This window comes from Schistocerca americana, chromosome X (genome assembly GCF_021461395.2).
Source record: "Schistocerca americana isolate TAMUIC-IGC-003095 chromosome X, iqSchAmer2.1, whole genome shotgun sequence".
Lineage (NCBI taxonomy): Eukaryota > Metazoa > Arthropoda > Insecta > Orthoptera > Acrididae > Schistocerca > Schistocerca americana.
The window spans coordinates 690,053,977-690,066,824 of NC_060130.1; the positions used below are offsets into that span (position 1 = coordinate 690,053,977).

General features: G+C 37.9%; 1 protein-coding gene across 1 annotated transcript in view; it reads left to right on the forward strand.

Moving 5' to 3' along the window:
• The window catches only part of LOC124556609 (ERI1 exoribonuclease 3-like), a 98,728-nt gene extending 89,918 nt beyond the window's left edge, over positions 1-8,810 (forward strand). The window contains exon 6 of the mRNA XM_047130576.1: positions 8,370-8,810. The gene's annotated coding sequence lies outside the window, so the exon portion shown is untranslated. The remainder of the gene's footprint in view (positions 1-8,369) is intronic.
• Positions 8,811-12,848: the final 4,038 nt, after the last annotated feature.

The following is a 12,848-nucleotide window of genomic DNA, read 5'->3' on the forward strand; positions in this document are numbered from 1 at the left end:
ACTCAGTGAGCTATTTGTATGTCGCTGATATGAAAAAATGTCTGACTAATTTAAATGTCCTCATGGCCAGTTCAGCTTGTATTTCCATATGTATCTAAACATCTTATATCATAAATATACTGTAAAAAGTTTTTGCAATCTAAAATATCTGTCAGGCCTACAGCATTTATTTGGAGACTGTAGTAATACTGCAATATATTTATTTCATGACTTGAGGGGTTCAAATGTTTTGTAAAATATGTCTGTGACATTTTGGTGCCCATTCCCCCTCATGTTCAGTGAAGTATTATACTGTTTGGCTTAGTATGTTTTATATCATGGAGAATTGTTCCATCTGAAGGAAAAGTTTCGAAGTTAACAATCAAGACAATCAAGACGTACCACATTAGTAATTTAATATCATATTGCAAGCCACTTGAACTTGGGTATTTAGCAGAAAGTATATTACTCCGAGTGTAATGGTTTCATGATCAAATGGTTTTTGAATATGAAATTTGGGGAACGAAATCTTCTTTTCCATGCTTATATACACTGCTTGGAAAAGTAGTGAAGCACCCTGAAGACATGGTCAGAAGTCATTGTAACTTTGTACATGTACACACTATTTGTGGCTATGTAAATGATTAAGAGTTGCAATTCTCTGTAATAGGTGGAGCAGTTATCAGAGTCCATTAGCGTTGTTAATGTTTAGTGTTGTTACAAGGCCTGGTATGATATATAAGGGGAGTGATGAACTGCATCAGATGTTGAGTGATCACTGTGAAGGAAATGGAGATGCCATGTACTTATATGAGACAGCATTATCAGCACCTGACAGTGTTGAAAAGGGGTCTCATTAGGATTAATTGTGAAATATTAATGTTTTGGGGCATTCAAATGGGACCTGACCCAGCATGAGAAAATGGTCAGGCATACTCGTCATCAAGATTCTGGTAAACCACTTCTGATCATCAGAAGGGAGGTCACCATGTTGTGCACCAAGCTAGAGTTGTGCTTTACTAAAACTAAGGGTCGGTCGTAAATGGTAGTATTGGTAGGGCAAGAAACATAAATGAATGTATGAGAGAGAAGTTGGGAGCCGATGACTTCTCTTTTTTTTTTTTGTTTGTTTGTTTTACACATAATTAGAACTGAACATCATTCAGTGTTAGCTCATTGTGTATTTTATATCCTTAATAATATAAATTGATTTTATAAGTCATAAAAATTAGTTGATTACGCAACTTCTGCACTTTTATATAACCAATGCAATTACTTTTGATTCAAGTACACACAAACATAAAAAAGTCTGTATAATAATTATTGTTATTTTGTACTCAGTGGAACCTTCTTCATCATGATCAAAGGCAATCTGCATTGCATTTTTTTTACTTTTGCTATATCGTCACTCTGCTTTGCATTACAAATCAACAATTTTCTAATATACTCTAAATTAAACATTGACAATTTAATTTTTCCTGTGAAGACTGTTTAATTTTAAATGACAGACAGGAGGACTACAATGTAGAACAAAAACGTTCTGTAGGTTATGTGGCCCATTATATATCGCCACTCAGTTTCTAGACGGTTCACCTCTTCTGGTTTCTAGGAGAATCTAGTAAGACACTAATCACATATGAAGACATGCGGGGAAAAAGATGAATGTCACTTTTTACCATTATAGAGAAAAACAATTTTTTAAGCTTTGAAAAATTTTTTATGAACATTTACTTATTAATTCAAATTCAGTTGTGGTTAACATGAAGTATGCATATTAGGCATAGTATTGACTAGTCTGTTACTAGCACTGTGTAATAATAACAATGAACACTTTTTCAAAATTGATGATCATTTAGAAGCAGAAAAAATGATGGGTGTTCATTTTTGTTGACATATTTCATATTCATTGTGCTAATTATTTTATGTTAATGAGGTTTGTACTTTAAGGAAGTAATAGACTACTCAAATTTAAGTTTCTAAGAATGTAAAACAATGAAACCTGTTTACACTTTTAACACTTTTTTTTTTCATTGAGGTAGGTTCTTATAATAGTTTTTCGATGTCTCACTGGAGACAAGTCTTGAAATTTCCTGAAAAAAAAAAAGTGTATAAAATATCTTTAGAATAGAAGAATTAAGTTTATAGAAATTGCCAGTACATATTTGAGAATAGTTCAATAGTTACTTGAAGATCTTTCCATTTCAACAGTGGAACTGGTATGAAGTCTGAGTAGGCTGGGCCAGGTAACATGAATTCTCCATCAGCTAGTTTATCTTCTGTTGTCTTCTTCTTCATGGTCATTACTGTAATTTCCCATGGTCCATTGTAGCTCCCTGACCTCGGAGAAAGAAGACGCGGCAGCTGCACTTCAGTTTTAACTTCTTTCAATGGTCTAGAAAGTGTAGATAATTTTGGCTTGTACAAATTTCGAAGAGAAAAGCATTTTGTCCACTCTTTGAAAAGATTTTGGTCACATTCAATTACTTTGAATGGGTTAGGCTTCACTCTGCAATCTCTGATAATGGCATACCAATTTTGAGGAACTTCAGTAATTTGTTTCTGTGGAATGAGCGCCATATTTTTGTCACACTCCAAATAAGAATGCCCCCATTCAGAGAATGTTATTGTGATTTTATGTGAATGGTAATGTGTTGTTACAGCATAATGAATGTAGCAGAAAACTGTAATTTTTATTCTGTCCATCGCAAGAGTAACAGAAAATGTGTAGCTGTTTCACTTTAGGTGGAAGAATATTGAAGATATAATGGTGAAGCATGGATACTACTTCATCCAATCCTTTCTTTGCAATGGTTTGATCATAATAGCAATACACAGAATCACCAGATGTCAGAACATGGATATTAAACAGATGTATTGCCATCTGTCATTTGTAGTACACAATATTGCTTGATATATTCACTACTAGTGTCTGACCTAGGATAACCTAATGGAATTTTATACTCATTGTTAAAAATGCATAACTAGCTATCATATGAAATGGGCATGTTTGGATTAATTTCCATATTTATTTTGTGTAGTCTCCTTGCACTGAGTTCCTCTGGCAAATATATTTTGGATGTTTTTCTCAAGGAGTAATGAATACGGCGACCTTTGAAGGACTGAATATATTCATTGACCTTTAACCATGTTTCATTACTTACAGAGTGGGGCCTGTTATTGTTTTTACCTCTCCCATCAGGACGTACCATACCATACATGGTCAGCTGTTGTTGAATAGTTTGCAGACGTTGTGAGATTATACCATGAAGTGCTATGAAGGCATTGTAGAATACATGTTCTTCATGTAATAATTCACCTCTTTTTACCCAAAAATTGTATGTGTGCGAATGATTATGAAGATCAGACTCGGCTTGATTTTTATGACTCCATCTTTGTTTGATGAAATGGGCTTTTATTAGGCCAGATAAATGTAAATTCTGAGCATTCCTATCAGGTAATCCATTAAAATGCTTTATAATAATCTACCTTTCACTTTCAGTAATTCTCTCAAAACATTCACAGTTTTTTCCAGTTTCATGCATGTTGTTTCTTATTTTCTTAATAGCATCCGATACTCGACCATACTTCTGCCTTTTTTTTGTATTAAGTTTCCACATTGGAGCAGCATTTTTATTTGGATCCATTGTAGAAATCGAAATAATAACACCTTTGCACTAACAAAATAGCACATCATGTCACTATGAGTCTTTCAAGACTTTCAAGAATACTAAACTTAATCGGTGTGGCTCTTGAACCTATTGTCATTTTAAACAGTTAAAGTAATAATTCATCTAAACAACAATGGAAATACTTTAAACTGATATCCAGCACTATTAACATTGAAATACAAACATGAACCTGGTTTTAATATTATTCAAACAGATGCAAAACATTCATGTCTACTTTGTAAAACTCCATGACAATCATAATTTTTCCCTCGTCTTATGATTCTAAATTTGTTTATAACTGCTAATACTCATTACTTTTCGAGAAAACAAATATACCAGCAGACAATATGGACTTCAATGTGTCTAACAGAAGCATAAACAAAATTTTGATATAAAGTAAAATTCATCGTTTCTTCCCCCATGTCTTCATATGCAAACAAAGCGATAGATATGAGGTAACACCTGATAAGTATGCAAAACGCCTAATGTAAAGGTAACATGGTTATGATCTTAATTGATCAGGGCTACTACAAAAACTAGTGTAGTCTATACTAACTTCTGATAGTCTTCGGTAGCCTACAGTAGTTTTAAAACTCTACATCAAGTACATTACAATACCTTCACATCTGCGTTACCATCCGAGAACAAGCACCGTATTTACTCGAATCTAAGCCACACTTTTTTTCCTGTTTTTGTAATACAAAAAACTGCCTGCGGCTTAGTCGAGTGCAAAGCAAGCAGAAGTTCTGAAAAATGTTAGTAGGTGCCGCCACAACCAACTTCTGCCGTCGAATATATGTAGCATGCTTTGTAGACACAAAGATAAATACTGGCGCCAAAACGTCTGCGTCAATAAATAAATTTTAAAAAAAGGTGGAAGACGAGCTTTTTTTTCTCCGTCCCGAGTTTCGACCATTTTCATACATTATCCAACGAAGTAAATACAAATTCCGTATTGTTCATCTTCGAATGTAGCAGAATTTCAATGTACTATGAAAATACGACTGGCAAGACTGTTTGGGATGTTTGTCAATATGGCCAACTCTACGTTCTGAATTTTTTCCTACCTATGAGAAAAGATGGTTGCTAATAGGAACCTGATGAAATGTGAATCACATGCACTATTCTCTTGACCATAAGAATAATACGAATATAAACATTTTGCCATGTATTCTTTCGTGTTTGCTGCTATCTCATTTAAATCCTGTCTGCCTAATAAACTACGAAACTAGAGCAAGACAACAGCAAACGCGGAAGAATATACATATTGTATCATGTTTATATTCGTATTATTTTTATGCCTAATAGTGATACAGTCAGAAATGAAGCATGGCAACTGACTAGATTTTTAAATCTAAGATGACCAATTTCTGTGCGGAATTTGATGTACTAAAGAAACGGCCGCAAAGATTTTCAAACGGAGAAAAATTTTCGCCTAACTCTCGTTCAGAACATGTTCTATCATACGCAGTCTATTATTTGGTTGCCCGCATCTCGTGGTCGTGCGGTAGCGTTCTCGCTTCCCACGCCCGGGTTCCCGGGTTCGATTCCCGGCGGGGTCAGGGATTTTCTCTGCCTCGTGATGGCTGGGTGTTGTGTGCTGTCCTTAGGTTAGTTAGGTTCAAGTAGTTCTAAGTTCTAGGGGACTGATGACCATCGATGTTAAGTCCCATAGTGCTCAGAGCCATTTGAACCATTTTTTATTATTTGGTTCTTGTTGATCATTATCAAAGAAAGCAGCAGTGTAAGTAACAACAAATAGCAGTCTCTTGCCATTGTTTCGCTAATGAGACAATTCCTCTCTCTTTTTTTTTTTATTTATTGTAAGCGGCGGTAGCGCGCACAAAAGCAAGCCATGCCGCGAGCGGCGACAGGCCGTAAACACTCATTATCAGAATGCGACAAACAGTGCATGACACAGTACAGTAATGCATTTTCAGCTTACAGTGGCGTAAATACCTATAACAAAGAAAACGGCACTTATCAGATCAAAGCAAAATAAGCAATCGATTCAAACCAGACGAAGCACGTGAAAAAGGAAGGGTACCCGTATAAGTACTGACGGAGCGCCTGACGCATAGCAATGGCTACCTGGTAAAGCTTAACTGCTTACGACTCGAACCAAACTACTGTAGCTGTATCGTCATCTATTCGACCTAAATTGTGTCTCATATTATAATGGACCAACTTTGTTTCGATTTGGAGGTGCGGCCTAAAACTTTTCTCTCCCCTTGAATTTAGAGTCTCAAATTTCAGGTGCGGCTTAGATTCGGGAAATTTTTTTTTTTTCCTTGATTTCGAGTCTCATTTTTCAGGTGCGGCTTAGATTCGAGTGCGGCTTAGATTCGAGTAAATACGGTAATGGAGTAATATGCGATCCGAGGCTTTCCCAGCATATATGATGCTTCCACGGTTCTCAGGTGTACTGCCGGACACAATCGTCAAAGGTCCACCATATTTCGGCGAACAACCGTTCCGCCATCATCAGATGGTATTATGGAATGAACGGTCTGTAGTGCGCTCCCAGTATGTATACCTGTGGGTCCAGAGTTCTGGCTTCGCAGGATTCGTGCCGTGCTCGGTGGTGGGGGAGAGTCTCAGTTGCCTGTCAGGCACTGCCCACATCGCATCTCGCATGTGGATGTTATGATTTCCTTTGTTTGCGCTAGGTACTGGCTCCCATGCCTTACTTAGTTTTCCAACAGGTATATATACTGGGAGCACACTGCAGGCGTCCTCACGTGTTCCCTCTCATGCAACAGTATTGTTGTGCCATTTTTCAGCAGGACAGTGCTCTCAAACATGGCAAATTCAGGGTGATTATAACTAAAGTTAAACTTTCAAAACATTGTAGAAATAACACCACTGGTCAGAATGACATCAAATTGCAACGGAATATTATCGGAGAAGGGGAAAAACGTATGGCAGATGAAAAAAAAATACTACGAAAATTAATCAATAGATGGCGCTGTATGTGTCAGAATACGTAAATGAAAACACTTGACATGCGCATGACCCATTGATGTTGGTATAAACACGACGGGTACACAGCTTTTCCTCCTTTCACGTCTGCGATGTTCGCCATGACTGTCTCAATGCAGGATGACGCTCTGCTTGTAAAGCTGTATTACAAGAACGATGACTGTGCACACATCACTCTGCAGAAGTTCCGGACACTGAAGGGTTTGAAAAAAGGTGTTGGTCCGATGAGTGCCGTGGGTCTGGAGAAAAGATGGGTTCTTTTGGTGTGCAACCTGGTAGAGGGAGGAAATGAATTGATTTTATGTCAGTATAAGCAGTGGTCACAGCAATGCAGGAGGAGATGAGTGGTGGTGTGCAAACGTGTCATGCACGGAGAATTGCCCGAACATTGGACATACCCATGAGCACGGTGCATAAAATCCTACAAAACATTCTGCTTTGGTGTACATACATAATTGCCCATGTGCATGAGTTGCTTCCTGTTGACCTGCCAACGAGAGAGACCGTTGCTTTAGACTTTCTTGCTTGCATGGAAGTGGACAGTGATTGGCCACAGAAGATTTTGTGGACAGACGAAGCCCACTTCCATCTGACAGGATATGTCAGTACACAGAATTGTCGAATATGTACAATGGAAAATCCACACGCAAATCAACCAGTACCACTTCATCCTGAAAAGGTCACTGTGTGGTGTGGGTTTAAGGCAATGTTTATCGTAGGACCACATTTTTTCGAAGAGACAGGTGCTTCCGGTCCTGTTACCTGTACTGTCACTGGTAAGCCCTATGAGTGTCTTTTGCGCAACCACACCATTCCAGCTCTCCAAATGTGTGGATGGGATCATTTTTATGCAAGATGGTGCACCTCCACACATTGCAAACCCGGTTAAGCAGTTGCCGAAGCGCCATTCCGGAAATCCTAGAATTATCAGCTGCCATTTCCCTACAGCCTGGCCATCCCGATCACCTGATCTTAATCCATGTTACTCCTGGCTGTAGGGCTATCAGAAAGATGTTGTGTTCAGTGTTCCGATTGCAAACTTAGTGGCATTGAAGGCATGCATTGCACAACATATTCTGAACATGAGCCCGGAAACACTTCGATTAGTTGTGGAACATGTCTCAATTTCAACTTGTTGCAGAAAATGGTGGACAGCATGTTGAACGTGTTTTGCGCCAGTTGCAAGGAAATTAACAATCCGGTTTGATTTTGATTGATGCTTTTTATGCGGCTTTTGACCTCAGGACAATTAAAAAACTGATTTTTCCCATCACACTGAGTTGTACAGGTTGTTTAATGTCGAATGTTCACCGTAGGCATTGTTGTATGATTCATTTGTCATTTTTGGTTGACCACTATTAAAGTATAATGTTTACAGCGCCATCTATTGCCACATTTTATAACTATTTATTTTTCTTCTGCCACACGTTTTCCCCCTTCTCCAGTAATATCCCTTCTCAACTTAATGAGTGCATGCATCCAGGCCAGAGCAAGAGCAAAGTAGTTCGGACAAATGGATTTACACTGCCAAGTTTTTTGCAAGTTTGACTTGTTTTTATAACCACTGTAATAACATCTGATATCTTCCCTACCTGAGAAGTTTCATTTCATTTCCTCCTCTCATTCTGGTTGCTTCACTTTTTTTGTCATGCAGTGTAATTTTGAGCATATTAAGTATTGCATTGTAATGTATGCACATACATGTTGCTGCAAATAGTCTAACAAGGTTCCTCTTTACAGGTTTATTACTACCTAAAATTATGAAGAAATGTGTATATACCTTCACAACAAAGGATAGTGTGTTTTATGTTGATGTATACCAGTATTGTGTAGGTTTTAAGAGGAAAAATTAACTGCCACACCACATCTGTGTAAGGATTGACTAATTTTGGACATCATGTGATGCATGTTTGTGTTGAGATGGTCAGAAATATCTGCAGTCAGATCTGATTTCTGAAATGTTTTCCTATTATATTTTTTCTCTATTTTTGATACAGCCAAAGTTTCATATAGTATGTTGAATGTATTAATTGACTTTATGTATATGTTTTCTGATTTTGCTAGTTTATGTCATATTTTTTATGACTGAAGTCACTGAAAAGTTACAGTGAAGTGTGGAATATGAAGGAGATAAGTTGGTTATTTTATTATGTATGTGAACTTGAGTATATTACTTTATATTACTTTATATGACTTTTTTATCTGGGTGGCCTAATTCACCTGCTGTGCTATTATTTTGGTGCTGTAGATATTGAAATCATATAGGAAATGAGTATGACAGCATTAATGTTCACCAGTATTATATTATGCAGAGGTTGATGTCATGTAGAGATTGAATATAAAACTGAAAAATACATGTGAATTGATTTGTATCTGTACTGCCGATATGAATTTATTTTAACTATTCTTGTAACAGTCCATCAGTACAGTCCAAAAAGAATAATCATTTTGTGTCATACGTGTAATTATAATGGTAGAGTGTTTTCCGTATTTATCTGTTGGACTTATCCTTTTATTGCAGGGAATATTTTTGTTGTGCGTACTGAAAGTGATATTTGTTTGTACATGTTACTTAAATACATTAAGAATTGGTTAGTCAGTATATGTATTATAGCACATCCAGAAGACTGTGTTTCATAGAAGTTCCGATTGACATTTATTGAAGGAGAGCACATTTCCACATCACATGAAGTTCTGATGTTGTACTTTTTATGGCAATGCAATTTATACTATCTGTAAACTTTTTGTGTTGGTTTGACTGTTCCATCGGTTCTTGGTAGAATATTTCACACACACCAGTGTCGTGTGTGTGTTTTCATCCATAATGCAAACTTTTTATTGAGCACCAACAGAGGGCGGACAAGCAAGCTCCACCTTCTTGGCACACTGCTGCCACAATGTGCACTTATTTTGCAAAACTGAAAGAATCTTTTTACCATATTTAGTAATTGTACTTATTGTTATAAATTACGTATCAGTACTAAAGAGCACTGCATTCACTAAGGAGTTTTTCTCATTGAGGCGATACAACATATGATATGACTTGTTGTAATGATGATGATGATGATGATGGGTTTGTGGGGCGCTCAACTGCGTGGTTATCAGCGCCCGTACAATGATCCAATCTGTGCTCAGTCCAATTTCGCCACTTTCCTGGATGATGATGAAATGATGAGGACAACACAAACACCCAGTCATCTCGAGGCAGGTGAAAATCCCTGACCCCACCGGGAATCGAACCCGGGACCCCGTGCTCGGGAAGCGAGAACGCTACCGCGAGACCACGAGCTGTTGTAATGAAGGTCATGTGACATGTCAGTTATCCCTGCAGCACTTGTGTTGCCACATTAGCAATATGTCAAGCAACAAGACATGGCAGGTGGCAATAGTTTCATGTGTGATGTGTTGCTGCAAGTCTCATTGTGGACAGCTTCCAAATATGTCACATATTTACTCATAACTGGAAAGAGGTATGACTCTCCGAGTGTTAAAAACAATTTTGATACATTACACAATGGAAAATCCAAGGTGGGATAACATCAATATTATGAGAAGTATAGATTGCTACTCACCATAAAGTGGAGACACTGAGACACAAACAGGCACAAGGAAAAGACTGTGTGTGTGTGTGTGTGTGTGTGTGTGTGTGTGTGTTTGTTTGTTTTGTCTACTTCAAAAGAAGGCCTTTTGGCCAAAAGCTTACTTGTTTAGCAGTCTTTTTGTTGTGCCTGTCTGCAACTCAACATCTCCACTGTATGGTGAGTATCCTTCTGATAATATTGTCATTTTTCCCAGTGCAATCCAGTTTAGTCATTTCCGCTACATTTTTTATGCACTCCACCAATGTGGGTTGCTTCTGCATTGTATCACGAGTCACATTGCACATCGTATTGCCTCAGTGAGTACCGTCCCTAATAGCTACTGCACACAGGTTTGTTTGGTCACTGACAATGACAGTAGGGGTATAAAATACAAGCTGCATGACGTCTTGAGAGTTGAATTAATTCAGAACTATGGAACTGAACACTCAAAAGTTTCCAGGTAGGATTGTTCCCCTCCCCCTACCCAACCTGGAAAAATCTGTGATCTTGAATTTTTAGTGACTTTTTTTTTTGTCCGTTTTTGCAGAAATGTGATGTAGTTTGTATTGTCAGCAACTGAATTTTGTTGCATGTAATAAAAAATATACACTCAGAACAGTTTTATGTGTTTTCATATTTTCTTTATGTACTGCACACTGGAGACAGTTTCTAGAGCACTAATATTTATTCAACAGAAAGCATGATGTGTTTGGTAAACGTATTATTTGTTTTTTCCCTGTAATGTTAACACTTTGGGGCCAGAACCCATAAAAGTATGAGCTATGTTAGCCTACCTGAAAGTATCCCCTCCCCATAATTCTAAAGGTAACTTCCTTGATATTCTCTTTCATTTCTTTATATGTTCTTGCGGTTCCTGCTTTTTAGTGATGCTCAATGGGGACTGTAAATATAGCATTGATCGTTAAATGATGTGGACAACTTGGAAAAGTGTGTATATTTCTTCCATTTTGTGGGTCGTTGGAGCAACATATTTCAGCCATGCTAAAATTGTGAAGTGTGATTTGGTTAGTAATAAAAATGCTCATGCTTTATCTCCTTGATTTAGAGGAAAGAGAATTTTCAGAAAATGACATCACAGAAGATGTGAACTATGATGAAAAAGAAAGTTTGTAGAGTTCAGACAAAAAAATTTTGAAAATAGAATATCCTGTACAGTTTTCTTACAGATTTCAACTGGAACAGCTGTACATTTGTAACTTTGAAGTAATTTTAATTGCAGTTACGTTTTTTTAATAAAAGGGAATGAAACTGTGTTTTTCCACTGTCTTTTTGACTCTTGTAATTCATTTGGTCACAGAACTCTATTTACTACTTTTTTCAAATAGTCATGCTTCTGGAAAGCCTGCTTCAGATGTTTTAATTTGGCATGTAGATGTTCCAGTGAACAAATTCTTTTAACTCTGTTGACAAGACAGTTAGTGACATTCCTATTTTTCTGTGGATTATGTTTGGAATTGTTATGTAAATGTCTGCAGAATCTGTGACTTTGTCAACCAGTTCAGCGAAATTAGAAAAGGTAACTGCAAAAACTGCTTTATGGGAATGATGGGAGAATCTATACTGTGATTCTTTCATGCAATTAAAAAAACCCTCACAAACCTTTAGAGATGAACAGATTTTGAGCCACAAAAGAAATCTCTTTGCATTACGTCAAATGGACAAATGTAATGTACATACTACACTGAAGAGCCAAAGAAACTGGTACACCTGCCTAATATCATGTAGGACCCTGTAAGCATGCAGAAGTGCCACAACATGACGTGGCATTTGACACCATGTATCCTGCAGGGCTGTCCATAAATCCATAAGAGTACGAGGGGGTGGAGGTCTCTTATGAACACCATGTTACAAGGCATCCCAGATATGCTCAGTAATGTTCATGTCTGTGGAGTTTGGTGGCCAGTGGAAGTGCTCAAACTCAGTAGAGTGTTCCTGGAGCCACTCTGTAGCAATTCTGGATGTGTGTGGCGTTGCACTGTCCCGCTGGAATTGCCCAAGTCTATCGGAATGCACAGTGGACATGAATGGGTGCAGGTGATCAGACAGGATGCTTACATGTGTGTCACCTGTCAGAGTCATATCATCAAGATGTAGCAGAGGTCCCATATCACTCCAACTGCACATGCTCCACACCATTACAGAGCCTCCACCAGCTTGAACAGCTGACATGCAGGGTCCATGGATTCATGAGGTTGTCTCCATACCCGTACATGTCCATCACTCGATGCAATTTGAAACGAAACTCGTTTCACCAGGCAACATGTTTCCAGTCATCAACAGTCCAATCAATGTCAGTGTTGACAGGCCCAGGCGAGGTGTACAGCTTTGTATTGTGCAGTCATCAAGGGTACACGAGTGGGCATTTGGCTCCGAAAGTCCATATCAATGATATTTCATTGAATGGTTTGCACACTGACACTTGTTGATGGCCCAGCATTGAAATCTGCAGCAATATGCAGAAGGGTTGCACTTCTATCACGTGAACGATTCTCTTCAGTCTTCATTGGTCCCATTCTTGCAGCATCTTTTTCTGTCCACAGCAATGTTGAAGATTTGATGTTTTACCAAGTTCCTGATGTTCAAGGTACACTTATGAAATGGTCATAGAGGAAAATCC